A 24,469-nucleotide genomic window follows, 5' to 3' on the forward strand; every position below is an offset into this window, starting at 1 on the left:
TGGAAAACAGTGTGGAGATTCCTCAAAAAGTTAAAAATAGAACTATTGTATGATCCAGTAATCCCACTACTGGGCATTTACCTAAAAGAAAAAGAAAACACTAATTTGAAAAGACACATGCACTCCTATGTTTATTGCATATTAACTATGTTTAAGTGTACAGTTTAGTAGTAATTACTGGTTTTCTTTTCAAATTTATCTTTTCTTAAAATTAAAGAATGTTCTTGTTTATTCTCCTCCTTATGTTTAAAATTTCTTTATTTCACTTTCCCCTATTCTAAGGGTAATAAAGAAATAAAATAATCTCTCCTCACATATCCCACCTCTATAAGGTAATCAGTTTTGACAGCCAGGTCCCATGCTTTTCTCCCAGCACCTACAAACTTATATCTGTCTCTCCATCCACCTATCCATCCATCTACTCATCATCTGTCCATACACACACACACACACACACACACACACACATACACGTATAAAGTTTTTAAAAATACATATATTTTAGTAGAAAGAGAAGTTAAGTATAAAGGAAATAAATAGAGATATTGGCAAAGGATTTTATCTTCTAGTAAAGCAAGTATTTTCATTGTCTTTATTCCCCTTCAACACACATATAATGCTGAGCGTTGTGGAAAGGTTAAAAAAAAGTTCCTTTTTTACCAGTCCCAGACCTTAAGTTAAAAAGTAAACTATGTGGTGTTCACATTAATAACTGCATTTTCCATGACATGGACATGTCACAAGTTATTTAATTATTATTATCATTTTGAACGAATTATTAAGGAAGGTATGTCAACTCAGGCCTTTTTCCTTCCTTGACACTCTCCTAGAACCCCACAGAGAATATCCAGGGTCAAAGAGATGAACATTTCTCTAACTCCTGACAAATGTGGAGAAGAAAATCATCAAGCAAGCATTTTTACTAATTACACTGCCATCAGCAGTGATGAATGTGCCTTCTCACTGTGACATACTATCATGATTTTTAGTATTAACATTTTTCTTCTTCGTTTTTGTCTCTGTGGAAAACAGAACCTTGCTTTCATTTCCTTTGACTGTGAGGGCATTTCTCTGCAATCACGTGAGGAGTAGCTGTGCTCACCGAGTTTTACCTGCCTCTTTCAGCATAGTATAGACAACTCTAAATCAGGGTCTTGGCCTGACTTGGCCTCTGCCCCTGAGAAGCATTAAGCTATAAAATGAGGCATTTAATGTTTGCACTTTCTTCAGTGTAAACCATTGGAAACAATGGTATTTTGTTTTATTTTGATTTTATTTATTTATTTGAGAAAAAGAGCATGAGCAAAAGAGCACACCAGCAGAGGGAGAGGGAGAAGCAGACTCCCTGCTGAGCAGGGAGTCCAATGTGGGGCTTGATGTGGGGCTTGATCTCAGGATCCTGAAATCATGACCCAAGCCAAGGGCAACTGCTTAACTGACTGAGCCATCTAGGTGTCCCACAAGTTTTATTTTTATATTAGCGTAGTTATAATTCTCTGACAAATGTATAAATACAGGATAAATATCAAGTTTCACCTTGGTTTGAACTGACTTGTGGAGAAATTTCCAAAGACGCTGTGCCAGATGAACACAAAAACACATACATATTATATTTTAAAATATGTATATTATAATATTCATGTTATTATAATTTTAAAATATAATTTTTGTGTTTAAAATATTCATGTAGGGCGCCAGGGTGGTTCAGTCATTAACTTCTGCTATCCACTCAGGTCGTGGTCCCAAGGTCCTGGGATCCAGCCCCACAATGGGTTCCCTGCTCGGCAGAAAGTCTGCTTCTTCCTCTCCCACTTCCCCTGCTTGTGTTCCCTCTCTCGCTGTGTCTCTCTGTCAAATAAATAAAATCTTTAAAAAAATATTCATGTAATATTTACATTATATACTATAATTTAATAGTAGAAATATATTTATTTTATATTATATAAATATATTTAAAACATCAAGTTAAAGTGAAATAAATATAAAAATTTGGATAATTGTGATGTCCATATTTTTTCTAAATTACAGTGAGAAGTTACACTTGCAGTTTTTAGCATTATTATTTTGTAAAGAGAATTATCACATTACTTTGTGTTAATTTTTATTTTGATAAATATACAGATGCTGAAATTATACATCATCTTTATGCGGGATCAAAAGCCCGTTTTGACTTAGTTGTATTTAGAAGGAGTGTAAATCCTAAAGGAAGAACATCAGATGCCAAGTGAAGACTTTGTACACAGCTAGACATTTGATTGCCATTTTAGAAATATGTGAAAGTCACTCTCTCCAGGATTCTTGGACTCTGGTGGTTGAATTTTCACTGTGGATTTCTTTTAAGGACGTTTCATGTACTGAGGAGTTTATATGCAGCTGGAATTTTGTTGAATTTTTCTTGTTGAAATAATTTCTTGTGCTAGAGCATGCTTTGTTTTACTTTAAAAGTAAAATCAGAATTGTTGGTTTGATACTGTAATATTGTTAAATTAAGAATATATTTAGCTTGGGGCACCTGGGTGGCTCAGTGGGTTAAAGCCTCTGCCTTCGGCTCAGGTCATGATCTCAGGGTCCTGGGCTCGAGCCCCACATTGGGCTTTCTGCTCCACGAGGAGCCTGCTTTCCCCTCTCTCTGCCTGCCTCTGCCTACTTGTGATCTCTCTCTCTCTGTCGGATAAATGGATAAAACCTTAAAAAAAAGAATATGTTTAGCTAGTTATGAATAAAAGTAAAAGACTTAGACTTTAACATATGTCTCTGGTCTATGAGAACACTGTAATTTGTAAATGTGGGCCAACGATTTTGCATGAATGTTGCAATCTCTTTTCTTTCTTTCTTTTTTTTTTGTTGTTTTTGTTTTAAAAGATTTATTTATTTATTTTAGAGAGAGAAATAGTGAGCAGTGGAGAGGAGCAGAGGGAGAGGGAGAGAGTGTTTCAAGCTGTGGGACTCCATCTCAAGACCATGAGATCGCGATCTGAGCTGGAACTCACGATCAGAGCCATTTGGTTGATTAACTGCACCACCCAGGCAGTCCTCTTCTTAAAGTAATCTTTAAATCTTCTGGCCCAGGAGATTCTAAGTAAGTTAAGACCAAGATTTTAGAGAATGAGACCTGCTTCCTAAATTGATATATATACATACATATAGATACATAGAGTGTGTGTGTGTATACACATTAAATATACTATATAACATACTATAATACTATATTTAATATACTAATATGTGTGTGTGTGTGTGTGTGCACATGTGTGTGTATTCTGTTAGGTTCCACACCCAGGGTAGAGCTGAATGTGGGGCTTGAGCTCATGACCCTGAGATCAAGACCTGAGCCAAGATCAAGAATCAGATGCCTAACTGACTGAGCCATCCAGGCACCTCTTGAACTGCTATTTTATTTTTATTTTTATTTATTTGTTTGTTTGTTTGTTTGTCTTTAAGATTTTAATTTATTTGAGAGAGAGAGAGAGAACATGAATAGGAGGGAGAAGCAGACTCCTCCCAGGACTGGAGATCATGACCTGGGCCGAAGGCAGCCCCTCAATGGACTGAGCCACCCAGGCAGCCAGAACCATTATTTTTTTAAAATATTTTTATTAACATATAATGTAGTATGTGCCCCAGGGGTACAGGTCAGTGAATCATCAAGTTTACACATTTCACAGCACTCATCATAGCACATACCCTCCCCAATCTCAACCATTATTTTAAATAAAGAGTCACCAGTAACTGTACATACAGCAAGGAACATGTATCAGCATCTTAGATGCTCACAGCACAAGGCATACTATCAGGGGTAGGAAACAGAGAATAGAGAAATCAAGATTTCTTGGAGAGTAGTTTGCTATGGTTAAGAGTCTGTTTCTTGGTTTGTCTCTTCCCTCCACCATGGTTGTCTGTTTTGTTTTTTAATTTCACATGTAAGTAAAATCATATGGTATTTGTCTTTCTCTCTCTGACTTAGCATAATATTTGATTTTGTATGTGGTGTAAGAAAGTGGTCCAGTTTCATTCTTCTTCATTTTGCTCTCCAGTTTTCCCAACACCATTTTTGAAAGAGACCATCTTTTTCCCATTGGATATTCTTTCCTGCTTTGTTGAAGATCAATTGACCATATAGTTGTGGGTCCATTTCTGGGTTTTCTATTCTGTTCTTTGAAATGTGTGTCTGTTTTTGTGCCAGATCATATAGTCTTGATCACTATAGCTTTATAATAGAATGTGAAGTCTGGAATTGTGATGTCTCCAGCGTTGCTTTTCTTTTTCAAGGCTGCTTTGGCTATTCAGGGTCTTTTGTAGTTCCACATAAATTTTAGGATTGTATGTTCTAGCTCTCTGAAAAAATGCTGGTGGTATTTTGATAGGGATTGCGTTAAATATGTAGATTGCTTTGGGTAGTATAGACATTATATAGTGTGTGTGTGTGTGTATATATATATATATATATATATATATATATACACACACATTTTATGTCTATACTATATGTACTATATATATAGTATATATCTTTCACCTTTTGGAGAGGAATAAACCTAAACCTAGGAATAAACCTTTCACCTCTTGGAGAGGTGAAAGACCTGTACTCCAAAAGAAACTGAAGAAGATACAAAAAAAAAAAATGGAAAGACGTTCTATGTCTATACTACATGTACTATATATAGTGTATATATATTATATATAATATAGTACATATAGTATGTATGTAATGTATATATAGTGTATATATACATCACATAAAATATATAATATAATATATAAATATACTATATATAATATATAATATACATATAATATATATAGTGTGTATATATTATATATATTATATATTATACAGTACATATAGTATATATGTAATGTATTATAGTATATATATTATATAGTACATATAGTATATATATAGTATATATACTCCAAAAGAAACTGAAGAAGATACAAAAAAAAATGGAAAGACATTCTATGTCTATACTACATGTACTATGTATAGTGTATATATATTATATATATTATATATAATATAGTACATATAGTATGTATGTAATGTATATATAGTGTATATATACATATATACATTACATAAAAATATAATAAAATATATAATATACATATATTATATATTATATATTATATAGTACATATAGTATATATGTAATGTATATATAGTATATATTATATATTATATAGTACATATAGTGTATATATAGTATATATATACTTACTATATATAGTGTATATATATTATATATTATATAGTAAATATAGTATATATATAGTATATATGTACTAGAATATGTATAGTACATATAATAATATGTACTAGAAAGACATAGAATGTCTTTCCATTTTTTTTTTTTTGTATCTTCTTCAGTTTCTTTTGGAGTACAGGTCTTTCACCTCTCCAAGAGGTGAAAGGTTTATTCCTAGGTTTAGGTTTTTTCCTAGGTATCTTATTATTTTTTGTACAATTGTAAATGAGATTGTTTTCTTCATTTCTCTTTCTGCTGCTTCATTATTGGTGTGTAGAAGTGCAAGTCTCCTGTGCATTGATTTGTATCCTGTGACTTTACTGAATTTGTGTATCAGTTCTAGCAGTATTTTGGTGGAGTCTTTTGGGTTTTCTATAGAGTATCATGTCATCACCAAATAGTGAAAATTTTACTTCTTCCTTACTGATTTGGATGTCTTTTATTTATTTGCTGTTGTCTGATTGCTATGGCTAGGACTTCCAGTACTATGTTGAATAGAAGTGGTGAGAGTGGACATCCCTGTCTTGTGTCTTGGTCCTGACCTTAAGGGAAAAGTTTTCAGTTTTCCCCATTGAGAATAATGTTAGCTTGTGTTTTTCATATATGGCCTTTATTATGTTTATCATTCCTTGATTATGTTCCCTCTGAATCTACTTTGTTGAGGGTTTTATCATGAATGGATGTTGTACTTTGTCAAATGCTTTTTCTGTGTTTTCAGATATTTTCTTATGGTTGACTTCTAGTTTCATAGCATGGTAGTTAGATAAGATGCATAGTAGGACCATCTGGTCTGGTGTGTTTTTAAAACCCATCTTTTTTTGTTTGTTTTCTATGTAGCTGATCTGTTCATTGATCTAAGTGGGAACTTAAAGTCTCCTACTATTATTGTATTACTATCAATGAGCTCCTTTATGTTTATTATTAACTGTTTTATGTATTTGGGTGCTCCTATGTGGGGTACGTAAATATTCAAAATTGTTATGTCTTCTTGTTGGATTGTATCCTTTATTATTATTATTTTTAAATTAATTAATTTTTTTTCAGCATAACAGTATTCATTGTTTTTGCACAACACCCAGTGCTCCACGCAATACGTGCCCTCCCTATTACCCACCAACTGGTTCCCCCAACCTCCCACCCCACCCCTTCAAAACCCCCAGGTTGTTTCTCAGAGTCCATAGTCTCTCATGGTTCGCCTCCCCTTCCAATTTCCCCCAACTTCCTTCTCCTCTCCATCTCCCAAGTCCTCCATGTCATTTCTTATGCTCCACAAATAAGTGAAAACATATGATACTTGACTGTCTCTGCTTGACTTATTTCACTCAGCACAATCACCTCCAGTCCCATCCATGTTGCTACAAAAGTTGGGTATTCATCCTTTTTTTTAAAAAAAAAAAAACCTATAATGTATTTTTATCCCCAGGGGTACAGGTCTGTGAATCACCAGGTTTACACACTTCACAGCACTCACGATAGTACATACCCTCCCCAATGTCTATAAACCCCTCCCCCTTTCCCAACCCTACCTTCCCCCAGCAACTCCCAGTTGGTTTTGTGAGATTAAGAGTCATATATGGTTTGTCTCCCTCCCAATCCCATCTTGTTTCATTTATTCTTTGTCAAATGCTTTTTCAGCATCTATTGAGAGTATCATATGGTTCTTGTTCTTTCTTTTATTAATGTGTTCTATCCCATTGATTGATTTGTGGATGTTGAACCAACCCTGCAGCCCTGGAATAAATCCCACTTGATAGTGGTGAATAATACTTTTAATGTACTGTTGAATCCTATTAGCTAGTATTTTGGTGAGAATTTTTGCATCTGTATTCATCAAGGATATTGGTCTGTAGTTCTCTTTTTTGGTGGGATCCTTGTCTGGTTTTGGGATCAAGGTGATGCTGGCCTCATAAAACGAGTTTGGAAGTTTTCCTTCCATTTCTATTTTTTGGAACAGTTTCAGGAGAATAGGAATGAGTTCTTCTTTAAATGTTTGATAGAATTCCCCTGGGAAGCCGTCTGGCCCTGGGATTTTGTTTGTTTGGAGATTTTGGATGACTGTTTCAATCTCCTTACTGGTTATGGGCCTGTTCAGGTTTTCTCTTTCTTCCTGGTTCACTTTTGGTAGTTTATTTGTCTCTAGGAATGCATCCATTTCTTCTAATTGTCAAATTTGTGGGCATAGAGTTGCTCATAGTATGTTCTTATAATTGTCTGTATTTCTTTGGTGTTAGTTGTGATCTCTCCTCTTTCATTCATGATTTTATTTATTTGGGTCCTTTCTCTTTTCTTTTTGATGAGTCTGGCCAGGGGGTTATCAATCTTATTGATTCTTTCAAAGAACCAGCTCCTAGTTTCATTGATTTTTTCTATTGTTTTTTTGGTTTCTATTTCATTGATTTCTGCTCTGATCTTTATGATTCCTCTTCTCCTGCTGGGTTTAGGGTTTCTTTCTTTTTCTTTCTCCAGATCCTTTAGATGTAGGGTTAGGTTGTGTACTTGAGACCTTTCTTGTTTCTTGAGAAAGGCTTGTACCACTATATATTTTCCTCTCAGGACTGCCTTTGCTGTGTCCCACAGATTTTGAACCGTTGTGTTTTCATTATCATTTGTTTCCATGAATTTTTTCAGTTCTTCTTTAATTTCCTGGTTGACCCATTCATTCTTTAGAAGGATGCTGTTTAGTCTCCATGTATTTGGGTTCTTTCCAGCTTTCCTCTTGTGATTGAGTTCTAGCTTCAGAGAGTTGTGGTCTGAAAATATGCAGGGAATGATCCTAATCTTTTGATACTGGTTGAGACCTGATTTGTGACCCAGGATGTGATCTATTCTGGAGAAGGTTCCATGTGCACTAGAGAAGAATGTGTATTCTGTTGCTTTGAGATGAAATGTTCTGAATATATCTGTGATGTCCATCTGGTCCAGTGTGTCATTTAAGGCCTTTATTTCCTTGTTGATCTTTTGCTTGGATGATCTTTCCATTTCAGTGAGGGGAGTGTTAAAGTCCCCTACTATTATTGTATTATTATCGATGTGTTTCTTTGATTTTGTTATTAATTGGTTTATATAGTTGGCTGCTCCCATATTAGGGACATAGATATTTAAAATTGTTAGATCTTCTTGTTGGACAGACCCTTTGAGTAGGATATAGTGTCCTTCCTCATCTCTTATTATAGTCTTTGGCTTAAAATTGAATTGATCTGATATAAGGATTTCTACCCCAGCTTTCTTCTGATGCCCATTAGCATGGTACATTGTTTTCCACCCCCTCACTTTAAATCTGGAGGTGTCTTCGCGTCTAAAATGAGTTTCTTGTAGGCAACATATTGATGGGTTTTGTTTTTTAATGCATTCTGATACCCTGTGTCTTTTGATTGGGGCATTTAGCCCATTAACATTCAGGGTAACTATTGAGAGATATGAATTTAGTGCCATTATTAGCCTGTAAGGTGACTGTTACTGTATATTGTCTCTGTTCCTTTCTGATCTACTACTTTTAGGCTCTCTCTTTGCTTAGAGGACCCCTTTCAATATTTCCTGTAGAGCTGGTTTGGTGTTTGCTGAACATTCTTTCAGTTTTTGTTTGTCCTGGAAGCTTTTTATCTCTCCTTCTATTTTCCGTGATAGTCTAGCTAGATAGAGTATTCTTGGCTGCATGTTTTTCTCGTTTAGTGCTCTGAATATATCATGCCAGCTCTTCCTGGCCTGCCAGGTCTCTGTGGATAAGTCTGCTGCCAATCTAATATTTTTACCATTGTATGTTACAGACTTCTTTTCTCGGGCTGCTTTCAGGATTTTCTCTTTGTCACTAAGACTTGTAAATTTTACTATTAGGTGACGGAGTGTGGACCTATTCTTGTTGGCTTTGAGGGGGGTTCTCTGCACCTCCTGGATTTTGATGCTTGTTCCCTTTGCCATATTAGGGAAATTCTCTCCAATAATTCTCTCCAATAGACCTTCTGCTCCCCTCTCTCTTTCTTCTTCTTCTGGAATCCCAATTATTCTAATGTTGTTTCGTCTTATGGTGTCACTTATCTCTCGAATTCTCCCCTCATGGTCCAGTAGCTATTTGTCCCTCTTGCTCAGCTTCTTTATTCTGTCATTTGGTCTTCTATATCACTAATTCTTTCTTCTGCCTCATTTATCCTAGCAGTGAGAGCCTCCATTTTTGATTGCACCTCATTAATAGCTTTTTTTATTTCAACTTGATTAGATTTTAGTTCTTTAATTTCTCCAGAAAGGGCTTTTATATCTCCAGAGAGGGTTTCTCTAATATCTTCCATGCCTTTTTCAAGCCTGGCTAGAACTTTCAGAATCGTCATTCTGAACTCTTGATCTGACATATTACCAATGTCTGTGTTGATTAGGTCCCTAGCCTTCAGTACTGCCGCTTGTTCTTTTGTTTGTGGTGATTTTTTCCACCTTGCCATTTTGTCGAATAAGAGGATATGAAGGATCAAATAAAATACTAAAAGGGTGGCAAAGACCCCAGAAAAATGCGCTGTAACCAAATCAGAAGAGACCCCAAATTGTGGGGGGGGGGGGAAGGGGATAAAAAGAGGTTCAGAAAAAAAAAGAAAAAAATTTAAAAAATAAAACAAATAAAGAAAAAATATTAAAAAGAAAGAAAAAATATATATTTTAGATAAATTAGTCAAAAAACATTAAAAAAGAAAAGGGTAAAATTTTAAAAAAATTAGCAGAAGAAAAAAGAAAGAAACAAAAATTAAAAAAAAAAATTGAAGTAACCACAAGACTAAAGAATCATGGGCAGAAAGCCATGACTTCCGTGCTTTGCTTTCTCCTCCTCTGGAATTCTGCTGCTGTCTTAGGTATTGAACCTGTTTTCCTTGATACATGAACTTCATCCTGGCTGGATATTTTGTTGATCTTCTGGGGGAGGGGACTGTTGTAGTGACTCTCAAGTGTCTTTGCCTGAGGCAGAATTGCTCGGCCCTTACCGGGGCCAGACTAAGTAATCTGCTCGGGTTCTCTTTTGGGAGCTTCTGTTCCCTGAATGCTTTCCGTACAGTTCCGGAGGGCGGGAATGAAAATGGCAGCCTCCTAGTCTCCGGCCAGGAGGAGCCAAGAGCCTGGGGCCCCACTCCTCAGTGTGCCCCCAGAGGACAACACCCAATCACTCCCGTATCCCCAGCCTCCAGCTGCACTTGGAGCTCACCCAGCCCGTGACCAGTTCAAGGTAACCCCGAGCTGTGAGCTCTTTCTCTGTAGCCGGCTTCTCCGTTCTAACACCTGCGAGTTCTGCGACACTCCGACACCCCCGATCCTTCTGTGACTCTGCAAGACCTGGGGCCACGCTGATCCCGCATGGACTTCACCCCGGTTTAGCCTCTGGAGCAATGTCCCTCAGTGGAACAGACTTTTAAAAGTCCTGATTTTGTGCTCCGTTGCTCCGCTGCTTGCCGGGAGCTGGCCCCTCCCCGCCGCGGTCTATCTTCCCGTCGTTTTAGATTCACTTCTCCGCCAGTCCTACCTTTCAGAAAGTGGTTGATTTTCTGTTTCTAGAATTGCTGTTCTTCTTCTCTTCAATCTCCCGTTGGATTTGTAGGTGTTTGCAATGTTTAGATAAGCTATCGAGCTGATCTCCTGCTACCTGATGTAGTCTCAGCCTGCTACTTCCGCCATCTTGACTCCTCCCTCTCGTTGTCTATTATTATTATTTTTTTAAGATTTATTTATGTATTTGAGAGAGAGTGTGTGAGTGGTGGGAGGGGCAGAAGGAGAGAGAATCCTAAGCAGACTCTATGCAGAGCACAGAGCCCAACTTGGGACTTGATCCCAGGACCCTGAGATCATGACCTGTGCCAAAACCAAAAGTCTGACACACAACTGACTGAGACATCCAGACACTCCTGTACCCTTTATTATTATATAGGGTCTTTCTTTGTCTCTTGTTATAGTCTTTGCTTCAAAGTCTATTTTGTCTGAAACAAGTATTGCCACTCTAGCTTTCTTTTGACATGCATTTGCATGATAGGTATTTCTCCGTCTCCTAACTTTCAATCTGCAGGTGTCTTGTAAGCAGCATTCAGATGGGTCTTGGTTCTCTTATCCATTCTGTCACCCTATTTCTTTTACTGGGGCATTCATTCTGTTTATTGGTAATTATTGATAGATATATATTTAGGTACATTAAGGTAATTATTGATAGATATGTATTTAGTGCCATTTTATTACTGGTTTTATCATTGTTTCTGAAGATTTTCTTTGATCCTTTCTTCTCTTCTGTCTTTCATGTTTTGCTGATTTTCTTTAGTGATTATTTGGATTTCTTTCTCTTTACTCTTTGCATGCTTTTTGGTGGTTTTTGATATATAGTTAGTGTTGTTTGTATATAATCTCTTCTGGATATAGCAGTCTATCTTAAGTTGATGGTAGTTTAAGTTTGAACCCATTCTTTTCTCCTCTCTTCCCCACATTTTAGGTATATATTATTATATTTTATATCCATTTTTTGTGAGTTCCTTGACTGATTTTTTATAGAAATATTCATTTTTACTGCTTTTATGTTTCTTTTTTTCCTTTTGTGTCACTTTTACACTGTAAGAGTCCACTTTTTTATTTCCTACAGGCTTAGTTTGATGGTCATGAAGTCCTTTAGTTTTTGTTTGTCTGGGAAACTCTCTCTCTCTCTCTCTTTTTTTTTTTTTAAAGATTTTATTTATTTATTTGACAGAGAGAGAGGTCACAAGTAGGCAGAGAGGCAGGCAGAGAGAGAGGAGGAAGCAGGCTCCCTGCAGAGCAGAGAGCCCAATGCGGGGCTCGATCCCAGGACCCTGAGATCATGACCTGAGCCGAAGGCAGCGGCTTAATCCACTGAGCCACCCAGGCGCCCCTCTCTCTCTCTTTTTATTCTGAATGATAGCCATGCTGGATAGAGTACTTTGGGCTGCATATTTTTCCCATTCAGTGCTTTGAATATATTATGTCACTTTCTTCTGGCTTACAAAGTTTCCATTGAAAAATCTCCTGCTAGCCTAAAGGGAACCTTCTAAGTTAATGATTTCTTTTTTTTTTTTTTTTTTTTTAGATTTTTTATTTATTTATTTGACAGATAGAGATCACAAGTAGGGAGAGAGGCAGGCAGAGAGAGAGAGAGGAGGAAGCAGGCTCCCTGCCAAGCAGAGAGCCTGATGCGGGGCTCGATCCCAGGACCCTGGGATCATGACCTGAGCGAAAGGCAGAGGCTTTAACCCACTGAGCCACCCAGGTGCCCCTGTTAATGATTTCTTTTGTCTTGCTATTTATAAGATTTTTTTTTTCTTTATCACTCTATTTTGTGAATTTTATTACAATATGTTTTGGTGTTTCCCTGCTTTTGATAGGAATTTTCTGTGCCTCCTGGATCTAGATATCTGTTTCTTTACCTAATTTCTTCCAGATTAGGGAAGTTTCCAGCTATTATTACTTCAAATAAATTTCCTATCTCCTTTTCTCTCTTTTCTTCTTCTGGGATTCCTAAAATATGAATGTTTTCATGTTTGATGGAGTCACTCAGTTCCCTAAATCTATTCTAGTTTTATGTTGATCTTTTTTCTCTCTTTTGTTCAACTTGATTATTTTCCATTCCTCTGTCTTCTAGGTCACTAATTCTTTCCTCTGCTTCTTCCATCCTGCTATTCATTGCATCAACTATATTTCCCATTTCATTTATTTATCCCTTTATCTCTGCTGTGTTATTCCTTATCTCTGTGCTAAGAGTCCCACTCAGGTCTTCTACTCTTTTCTCAAGTCCATGAGTATCCTTATGATCATTGCTTTAAGTTCTCTACAAGGTATGTTACTTATATCTGTTTTACTTAGATCTTTGGCTGTGGCCCTGTCCTATTCTTTCATTGGGTTAATTTCTCTGTATCCTCATTTTGTCTGCCACTCTGTGTCTGTTTCTGTATGGCAGGAAGAAAGTCAGCTATGTCTTCTGCTTTTGAAAGTAGTGACTTTATGAAGAGGAGTTCCTGGAGTACCCTGCAGTGCAGTGTCCCCTGTTCATATATATGTTCATATATATGTTGCTTATACCCCGCTGTTGTCTCTGAGTCACTTTCTCTTTCCATGTAGTCACCTGCACTAACTTTCTGTCTGCTGTAAGCCACACTTACTCTTTGCGGCATTAGTGGGATCCAGGCTGGGCAGCTCTGAGCCTGCCAGGGAATTTAGGAGCAAGGCCTGCAGTATTAGCAAAATTTTAGCTGGACCAGTAGTCCTATGTTGGATATCCTGAACTCCTGTAGCAGTTGGAGGCTGCCCACTGGAGGGCCAGGAGCTTACAGGTGGGGGCAGCTGGCAGGCAAGGGTTGGGCATGATGGCAGCTGGGGTGCAGTGGCAGCTCTGTACCCTGATGTTGCGCGCGGCATGCATGGAGCTTTAACAAAATTTGCCCTGAGCCCTGGGCTGAGGTGTCCATGCAGCTCTTCCTCCTGTAGGTGGTTCTGTGTTTATGCTGGAGGACAGTGGGAGGAAAATGGCACCTGCCATCTTCTTCATTTTTGGAGAAGTCCCCAAACTCATTCTGGAATCAGTATGAATAGACCTGTCTCCTGTTTGCCCCAGCGTTAGGTAAACTGCCATTTTTACGTTGTCTCTCCATGCATGCTGCTGTCTCTTTAAGGGCCATGACCTGACCCACCCTCTCAGCTTGCCCAGTGCTGAGTCAGCTGACTTTTAAAGCTCCAGGCTCCAAGTCCCACAGCTTATACAAAGTCTTGGAATTCAGCCCCCTGTTTTTTTAAACACAAACATTATGGGGATTAGTCTTCCCCTGTGAGCTCCCTGACCTGAGGGCCTATTTCTCTGCCCTCTCCCCTCACACAGTACCTGATGTGCTCCCTCCCACTTGCTGCTGCTTCCCTCCACCTTTCTGACCTTCCTAACCTTTCAGATGCAGCTTCTTCTCTATATTCAGTTGTTCTGCCAGTCTTCATACCACGCTCCTGTTTTGTTGACTTGGACGTGGATAATATCTAGTTGTAAATGCCGGACAGCGTGAGCTCATGATCCTCCTACTCTGCCATCTTCCCAAGCTCCTCTCTTTTCAGAATCAATACTATTTAAAAGCTATGATCCGAAAATAATTGTAGCAGAAGAAACAGACAACTTTACATATTTTTTAAAAATGTTGCCACTATGCAGAACATGTCACTTTTAATGCAATTAAAATAAATGTTGTGTTGAAATTCCTTTATTATGCCTAGAGAATACATTTTTTAAAATCAGTAGCAAAAATGACAACTAAGAAAATATCTAGTCAAGATATTTGCCAGATCATACTCTGAGCTAATAAAACTCTCTCCATAATCCATGTCACGGAAACAAGTGCTGCTTTGACCACAGCAAACCCCAGATGGTGTCACCAGAGCTCATCAGGTCACTGAAAAACAGTGTTATAACTCCATGAAAAATCTGGGAAACAGCTATTCATTTCTATAAATATTTATTGTTCCATTCTCTATATGAAGTATGCTGTGATGCCACAGAAGATAAAATGAATATAATACCTTCCTACCCACAGTTTACCACATGGGCAAACATAAAAGTCGGGAGTAATTTGAAAAAATAATATTGGATCTGATGGTTCCTTTCCAGAGGAAGCAAAATTTTGGCGGGGAAGAGAGAGTAATTGAGACAAAGACAAATTTTTTTGTATGAATGTGTGTCAGAAGTCACAGCACTGAAACTGTCATATTTTGTTCCCACCAATTTGTGTTCTATTTTAGTAAGGAAGAGGATGGCTATACTGAGGATACAATTACCTTCAAAAATCTCGGGGATTAACACAACAAAATTTATTGCTCAATCATGCTTTATGTCCATATGGCATGAGAGGTCAGCTCCACATATTCAAGGACCAAGCTGACAGAGGCTTTACCATCTTGAACTGAGAACCCAGCACCTGAGGTTGCTGGACAGAGGGGAGGAGGGGAGGTACATAGGCCATTAACTTAGACCAGAAATGACACAACACTTCTGCTCACAACAGAACCTAAGTGTATGGCAGACTGAGAAATGTAAGGGAATACATGGTTCCTGCCAAAGATTCTTTAATCACAAACAACAGAAATCAACTAACTTACTTATGCAGAGAAGAAAAATTATTGGAAAGACATGGGGGAGATCACAGTATCAAAGAGACATTGAAAGAAGCATCTTTGCATATAGGACTCAGGAAGCCTCAGGGGTTCTTGAGAACAGAGAGTCCTGGGCCACCACTAGAATGAGTGACCCTAGTCTTTCTTCAATTCTTGCATATTTCCACTCAAGAGTCAAAGCCCCAGGGACCAAGTGGGAAAAGAAAAGTGCTGGTGGAAGCACTTTCCTTCCTTCCAGTGATTCCTTCAATTTAATATAGTAAAGTCAGGGCCCCTGGGTTTACTGCCCCAAACCAAGACCACAATGAATAAAGGAATTTTCCCAAAGGGAAATCATAGCCCTGTTATAAATGGAGAATGGACTTAGGGTGAGCACTGTGTTGATATTCTCACTTTAATATTTATCTTGGTGATTCCAGGTAGTGACCTCTTTGACATGGCTGTAGCAACTTTCTTCTACATATGTCTCTTGAGGCAAAGGAAATAAAACAAAAAATAAACTACAGGGACTACGTCAAAGTAAAGGCCTTCTGCCCAGTGAAGGAAACAAAACTAAAAGGCAACCTACGGAATGGGAGAAGATAACTGCAAATGACATATCCATCAAAGGGTTAGTACTCAAAATACATAAAGAACTTATAAAACTCAACACCCGAAAAACAAAGAGTCCAATTAAAAATGGTTAGAAAACATGAACAGATATTTCTCCAAAGAAGACATCCAGATAACCAGCAGACACATGAAAAGATCTTTATCATCACTTAACATTAGGGAAATGCAAATCAAAACTATAATGAGATATCACTCCATGCCTGTCAGAATGGCTAAAATCAACAACACAAGAAACGAGTGTTGATGACAATGTGGAGAAAAGGAACACTTCTGCCCTGTTGGTGGGAATGAAAACTACACAGCCACTGTGGAAAACAGTATGGATATTCCTCAAGAAGTTAAAAATAGAGCTACCTTACAATCCAGCAACTGTGCTACTGGGTATTTCCCCAAAGAATACCAAAACACTAATTCCAAAGGGATACCTGCACTTCCATTTACTAAAGCATTATTTACAATAGCCAAGATATGGAAGCAAACCAAGTGTCCATCAATAGATGAGTGGACCAAGAAACTGTGGCATATATATACAACGGATTATTACTCAGCCATAAAATGAATGAAATCTTGCCATTTGCAAGGACATGGATGGAATTAGAGAGTATAATGCTAAGCAAAATAAGAGAAAGAAAAATACAATATTATTTTAATCAGATGTAGAATTTAAGAAAGAAAACCAAAGAGCAAAGGGAAAAAGAAAGAGAGAAAGACAAACCAAGAAACAGACTCTTAATTATACAAAACAGGGTGCCTTGGGTGGCTTAGTGGGTTAAGCCTCTGCCTTCGGCTCAGGTGATGATCTCAGGGTCCTGGGTTCCAGCCCCGAATCGGGCTCTCTGCTCAGTGGTGAGCCTGCTTCCCCCTCCCTCTGCTTGCCTGTCTGCCTGCTTGTGATCTCTCTCTTTCTGTCAAATAAATAAATAAAATCTTTTAGGAAAAAAAAAAAAGAAAACAAACTGATGTTTACCAGACGGGAGGTGGAGGGTTGGGTTAAATGGGTGATAGAGATTAAGGAGTGCATTTGTTGTGATGAACACAAGGGGTTGTTTGGAAGTGTTGAATCACTATACTGTACTCCCGAAAGTAATATAACACTTTTAATTTTTAAAAGTTAAAAAAAATAACAATTATTGATTCTAACACTTGACATATTTTTTGTGTTTTCTACCTAAACAATTTTTTTCTTTGCCATCCAATAGATTTAATTTTTTTTTAAGATTTTATTTATTTATTTGACAGGCAGAGATCATAGGTAGGCAGAGAGACAGGCAGACAGGAAGGGAAGCAGGCTCCCTGCTGAACAGAGAGTCCGATGTGGGGCTCCATCCCAGGACCCTGGGATCATGACCTGAGCCGAAGGCGGAGGCTTTAACCCACTGAGCCACCCAGGCGCCCATAGATTTAATTTTTTATTTGTGTAGCATACATTCTTTAAATATCATTCTCCTTTAGAAGCAACTAAGATTGGTTATTTTGAAAAATTATGCATGAATTTTAGAAATTACTTCTAGAAAAATCTGTGATCTTGAGATATGGTGTTCACTAAGTAAAATTCTTAAAAGCATAAACTTATATTCAAAACAAATTCAAATATTAATCCTAAAGAAAAAGTGTATATATTATATTAATACATTTATATTTAATTTCTTTTTTTCCAGTTATCAACTCCAATTTTTTTTCCAGTTATCAACTCCAATTTTTTTATTATGTTATGTTAGTCACCATATAGTACATAATTAGTTTTTGATGTAGTGTTCCATGATTCATTGTTTGCACCCAGTGCTCCATACAATCTGTGCTCCTTAATACCCACCACCAGGCTAACTCATCCTCCCACCCGACCCAAAACCCTCAATTTGTTTCCTGGAGTCCATAATCTCTCATGGTTTGTATCCTCCTCTGATTCCTCCCCTTCACTTTCCCCTTCCTTCTTCTACTACTGTCCTCCATGCTATTCCTTATGTTCCACAAATAAGTGAAACCATATGATAATTGACTTTCTTTTTGACTTATTTCACTTACATAATCTCCTCCAGTTCAGTCCATGTTGATGCAAAAGTTGGGTATTCATCCTTCCTAATGGCTGAGTAATATTCCATTATGTATATGGACTACATCTTCTTTATTCATTTGTCTGTTGATGGGCATCTCCATTCCTTCCACAGTTTGCTATTGTGGACATCGTTGCTATGAACATTGGGTGCATGTGCCCCTTCTTTTTACTACAACTCTATCTTTGGGGTAAATACCTAGAAGTGCAATCACTGGGTCATAGGGTAGCTCTATTTTTAACATCTTGAGGAACTTCCATACTGTTTCCCAGAGTGGCTGTTCTAGCTTGCATTCCTACCAACAGTCCAAGAGGGTTCCCACTTCTCCTCATCCACTCCAACACTTGTTGTTTCCTGTTTTGTTAATTTTGGCCATTCTAGCTTGTGTAAGGTGGAACAGTATTGTTTAGATGTGCTAACCAAAGTATGGGCCACCCACCAGGAATACTGGCTTCATCTGGAGCTTCGTAGAAATGCAAACTCTCGGGACGCCTCGGTGGCTCAGTGGGTTAAAGTCTCTACCTTCTGCTCAGGTCATGATCCCAGGGTCCTGGGATCAAGCCCCAAGTCGGGCTCTCTGCTCAGCAGGGAGCCTGCTTCCCCCTCTCTCTGCCTGCCTCTCTGCCTACTTGTGATTTCTGTCTGTCAAATAAATAAATAAAATCTTAAAAAAAAAAGAAAAAAAGAAATGCAAACTCACAGGCCCCACCTGAGACCTGTTGGTTCAGAATCTTCTTAATAAGAACACCAAACTCTTTGCATACACATTAAAATAGCCGTGCATGGGCTAGGATGCCTCTTGTTATACAGGGGGCAGGTTTAGCCATCTTCCCTAATGGACTTAGTGTTTGGGCTGATAACTGCATAGCTTTCTCTCTTAGGAAAACTAAGAGAATAAGACCCTTAAAAATAAATTTTCCATCTTACATTCTTTTCAAGTACCCTTACCCACTTTTTCTACACTACAGATAAAATGTTGGTTATTAGAAAATTCAGTTATACAAAAACCCTCTAAGTTGGGGGTTAACACGTTTATTTTGGATAACATTTTCAGATGCACCAATCGCAGAGTAATAACTTGAAATTACAAGGGAAACAAAAGCAAAAAGCTAATGGGACTTAATCAAGATAAAAAAGCTCCTGCACAGCAAAGAAAACAGTCAACAAAACTAAAAGACAAACTTTGGAATGGGAGAGGATATGTGCAAATGACATACCCAGTAAAGGGTTAGTATCCAAAATCTATAAAGAGCTTACCAAATTCAACCCCCCAAAAACAAAAAACCCAGTTAAAAAAAATGGGTAGAAGACATAAATAGCCATTTTCCAAAGAAGACCTACAAATGGTCAACAAACACATGAAAAGATGTTCAGCATCACTCATCATCAGGGAGATGCAAATCAAAACTACAATAAAATGTCACCTCACATCTGTCGGAGTGGCTAGAATTAATACAGGAAACAGGAGATGTTGGCAAAGATGCAGAGAAAGGGGAACCCTCTTACACTGTCGGGGGAAATGCAAACTGGTGCAGCCACTCTAGAAAACAGTATGGTAGCTATTAAAAATTAAATTAAAAATAGAACTACTCTATGACGCAGCAATTGCACTACTAGGTATTTACCCAAAAGATAAAAAAATACTGATTCTCAGAAATACATGCACCCCAATGTTTACAGCAGCATTATCAACAACAGCCAAATTATGGAAAGAACCCAAATGTCCATTGACTAATGAAAGATAAAGAAGAAGTGTACACACAGACAATAGAATATTACTCAGCTATCATAAAGAATGAAATCTTGCCATTTGCAACAACATGGGTAGAGCTAGAGAGTATTAAGCTAAGTGAAAGCAGTCACTCAGAGAAAGACAAATACCAAATACTTAAGAACAAAACAGATGAACATAAAGGGGAAAAGAGGCAAACCATAAAATAGACTCATAACCACAGAGAACAAACTGTGTGTTGCTGCAAGGGAGTCGGGTGTGGGATGGGTTAAATGGGCGATGGGTATTAAGGAGGGCACTTGTGATGAGCACTGGGTATTACATGTAAGTGATGAATGTCTAAATTCTAGTCCTGAAACTAAATTATACTATATGGTAGCTAACTGGAACTTAAATAAAAACTTGAAACAACAGCAACAAAACCAGAAATTACAGAACAGAAACTGTGCCACGTGACCTGAGGCCTTTCTGGGCAGAAACACAATTTCAAAACAATCATGACCGATCTGGAGCTATGTCAGTGAAATCTGTTTTCAGGCCCACTCTATGGAGTAGGAGTGCCATGGAGTACTTTGCAGCTGAAAAGTAAGCAGCCATGCGTATTTGTCAGGGTTCTGCAGAGAAATAGAACCATATCTATCAACCATCTATGTATTTATCTATGTATGTATCTCCTGTTGCCTTAGTTCAGTTCCTCTGGAGAAACACATACATGTATATATACGTATACACAGATATATACATACAAATACGTATATTTATGCATATTAAAAGGAGATTTATAAATAAAAGATTGTATATTATAAAAGTTTATGGAGGCTGAGAAATCCCATAATCTTCCATCTGTAATCTGGAGACCTAGGAATGCCAGTAGTTCAGTGTGATTGCAAAGACCTAATAACCAAGGGAACCAGTGGTATAAATCCCAGTCCAAAAGCAGAAGAGATGAGATGTCCCAGCTCCATCAGTGAAGCAGAAAAAGGAGTGACTTCCTCCTTGTTCTGCCCTGTGCTCTCTTCAGGCCCTCTCACAAAGGACAGTGCTGTCTGCTTTCCTCAGTCAATTGATTTAAACTTTTTTTTTTTAAGCTTTTATTTATTTATTTGACAGATAGAGATCACAAGTAGGGAGAGAGGCAGGCAGAGAGAGAGAGAGGAGGAAGCAGGCTCCCTGCCAAGCAGAGAGCCCGATGCGGGGCTCGATCCCAGGACCCTGGGATCATGACCTGAGCGAAAGGCAGAGGCTTTAACCCACTGAGCCACCCAGGCGCCCCCTCAGTCAATTGATTTAAACGCCAATCTCATCCAGAAATAATCCCCCAGACTCATCTACAGCAGTGTTTAATCTGGGAACACTGTGGCCAGTCAAGATGACACTTAAAATGGACCGTAATGGTATGAAAGTTAAAACACAGTTACAAATTTTTCACAGTCAGGAGCTCTTAGTTTCTCTTGAGAGAAGCAAGAAATTAAGAGAATCCTATCATCAGGGAGGCTGAGCAGGAGGATAGAGGCTGGACACAGCCAGTAACTAATAATCTCTATTGGCTGTTACATACTGATGGCAAGTCTTCAGATTTGTAATAATAGCTAAATGAGAGAGAAAGTAAGGCCAGTAATAAGTGAAAATAACCATGTGAAGGCTTCACCATGTGCAAGGCACTTTCATATGTGGTTTGCAAAGTCACTCCTGTGGCCAACTCAGAAATCTCCCTCACCCCAACTTTGGTCTTTGTTGAGCACCCCAGAGTGAGGGGTTCCCATCCTGCAAGCCATTATAGGATATCTTCCAGTTTCACGGGCTCCTCCTGTGTTCATCATAAGGGAGGTCCTTCTTGCTCCCAACCTGGGTGAAGGCACAGCAGGGGGGAAATGACTGATCTCTGGTGTCCGTTTTACTGGGATGTTTTGAACACTGTACGGGCAACCACGGCGGAGCAGGTGAGTATAACTAACGTCGACCTTCGGGTAGGAGAGAGGCCTCGTGAGGCCAGTCTGCCCATCCACCTGGGTCTCCCAGAGCCCGCTCCACCTCAGGTCCTCCAGGGAGCTCTCAGACCCCTGGCATGTGACTGAGAACTGGTCCTTGAAGCAGCAGCTCTTGCCACATCCGCCATCACCCATGCGCAAGAGCTTCCGTGGACGGCGGCCCGCGCCCACTCCCATGAAGCGACCTACTGACCAGGTCCCTGGGCACCCCTTGACCTTCTGGGAGGAGCTTCCCGGCTTTCCGTGCGCTGAGGCTGCCACCTGGCGGCACCTGGGGCTGGCAGGGGCGGCAGGGGCGCAGACTCTGGTAAGAGAGAGAAGGGGATCAGGCTCCAGGGTATAGCCAGGGACCTCCTGTCCCTTCCTGGCGTCCCTGGAGTTGGCCCGCCTGCGTGGAAGGTTTTGTAGAATGCCCTCCTGAGTGTGCACCTCCCTAATTACCGAAGCTGTGCTTTCATAAGTTGATTGACCGCTTGGATGTCTTCTTGTGTGATATCCAAGCCCACTTTTTTGTTGGATTAATTTGTACAGATTCCTTAGTTGGTTGGTTGGTTGGTTAGTTAATTAGTTAGTTGTTTATACATATGTGGCAGTGCTCTTCTCCCAGTCTGTGGCTTTCCTTTTTATTCTCTTAGGGGTATCTTCTGATGAACGGAAGTTCTTCATTTTAATGTAGGCAGGTTGCTCAGTGTTGTCCCTTTATGACTGAACTTTTTGTCTTATTTAAGAAAATTGTCTCTATTCTGAGTCCTAAAGTTATTCTGCCTTATTATCCATCCGCTTGAAGATTTATTGTTTCTGCCTCTACAACTAGATCTTCAATCTGCTGGAACCCACATCAGTGTGTAATGTGAGATATGGGTCAAATTTCATAGTTTCCTGTTTAGATATTCAGTTACACCATACAACTTGTCCACAAGACCATCCTTTCCCCAGTGCTTTGAAGTGCCATCTTTTGTTGTAAATCAAGATCTGTTTGTGTGAAGATACTTCTGGGCTCTTCTTTAGTATATTAATTTGCCTATCTTTGTATCAATACCACATATCTCAATATCCAGTAGAGATAGTTGCTATCACAAATAAATCTCAATATCCATAGAGAACAAAAAGCTTGTTCTTCAAGCTATTTTTGAACCTTTGCATTTTCCAGAAAAATTTTAGAATCAGCTTCTCCAGTCTCCCTGCTTCTCTCCTCCACACAACACACACCTGTTAAGATTTTGATTGGGATTAAATTAAACATAGAGATCAATCTGGGAAGAATTTACTCCTTCATGTATTATATTTTTCAGCCATGAACATGAAAGCCCTTCATTTATTTTAGTCTTTTAAAATTTCTCTCCATTATGTTGTATAATTTCCTACTCAGTTTTACACATTTTTTATCTATTATGTATTGGGGTATTTGATATTTTTGGTGCTGTTTTAAGTGCTACCTTTTAATCTTTATGGTTTAACTGGAAGTTGCTGGTATATAGAAGTGCAACTGAGTTGGTATCAGCAATCCTATTAATCTCAATCTTAATGGCTTATCGTGTAATTTTTAGATTTCCTAAACCCACAAATATATAATCTATGAAAAGTGATAATTATAGTTCTCCCTTTCCAGTTCTCATTATTTTAATTACTATTACAGTTTTGCCTTATCAAACTGGTAAGAACTTCCAGGACAATGTTGAATAGAAGTGGTGTTAGCACTTGCTTTTGATCTCAGAAGGAAAACTTGCTGTATTCTTAGTTTGGGCTCCTCTAAAAGAATACCATAGATTGGGTGGTTTATGAACAACAGGAATTTATTTCCCGCAGTAGAGTCTAGGAAGTATGAGAATAAAGCACTAGCAGAATTCATGTCTGGTGGGACATGCCTCTTGGCTCATAGACAGCCATCTTCTCTCTGTGTCCTTATGTGGCAGAAGGTGTGGGACTTCTCTCTGGGATCTCTTACAATAGCACTAATCCCATTCGTGAGGGCTCCATCCTCATGAGCACCTCCCGAAGGCCCCACTTCCAAATACCACCACATTGAGGATTAGGTTTCAACGTAAGAATTTTGGAGGGACCCAAACCTTCAGTCTACAGCAAGCATGATGTTTGCTGTATTATTTGGCAGATACTCTTCTCTAGAGTACAGAAGTTCCTCCTATTAATACTTTTTCCATGTTATTATCATGAATGGATATTTCATATTGGTCATTTTTTTCCTGCATTTAATGACAAGATCAATTGATTTTTTTTCCTCCTTTATTGTGTTAATTTGGTGAATTACCCTGGTCTTTGAACGACATGTCAACTCTGCACATCTGGAATAAACCCATCTTGTTGTATTGAATCCTCTATGTTATGAATGGCCGACTTATCTTACCTTACTTTATTTAAGTTTTTTCCATAATGTTTATGATGACATTTGCCTGAATTTTTCTTTGTTTTAATGTTCTTGATAGATTTTGTTATCAAATGTATTCAAGTCTTATAAAACAGTAGGGGAATGAATTCTGTTTTTCTATTCTCTTGAGGAGATTGTGTAAAATTGGAATTATTTATTCCTTAAATATCTGGTACAAACTCACCTGATGCTTTTTTGTGTCTGTTAAACGTTTTTCATTAAAGATTTAATTTCTTTAATAATTACACTCTGTTCGGATCTCATATTCTTTTAAAATTCTTTTAAAATTCTTTTAAAATTTTTTTTCCATTTTATTTATTTTTCAGCATAACAGTATTCATTCTTTTTGCACA

Source organism: Meles meles, chromosome 18, assembly GCF_922984935.1.
Source record: "Meles meles chromosome 18, mMelMel3.1 paternal haplotype, whole genome shotgun sequence".
NCBI classification, from domain to species: Eukaryota; Metazoa; Chordata; class Mammalia; order Carnivora; family Mustelidae; genus Meles; species Meles meles.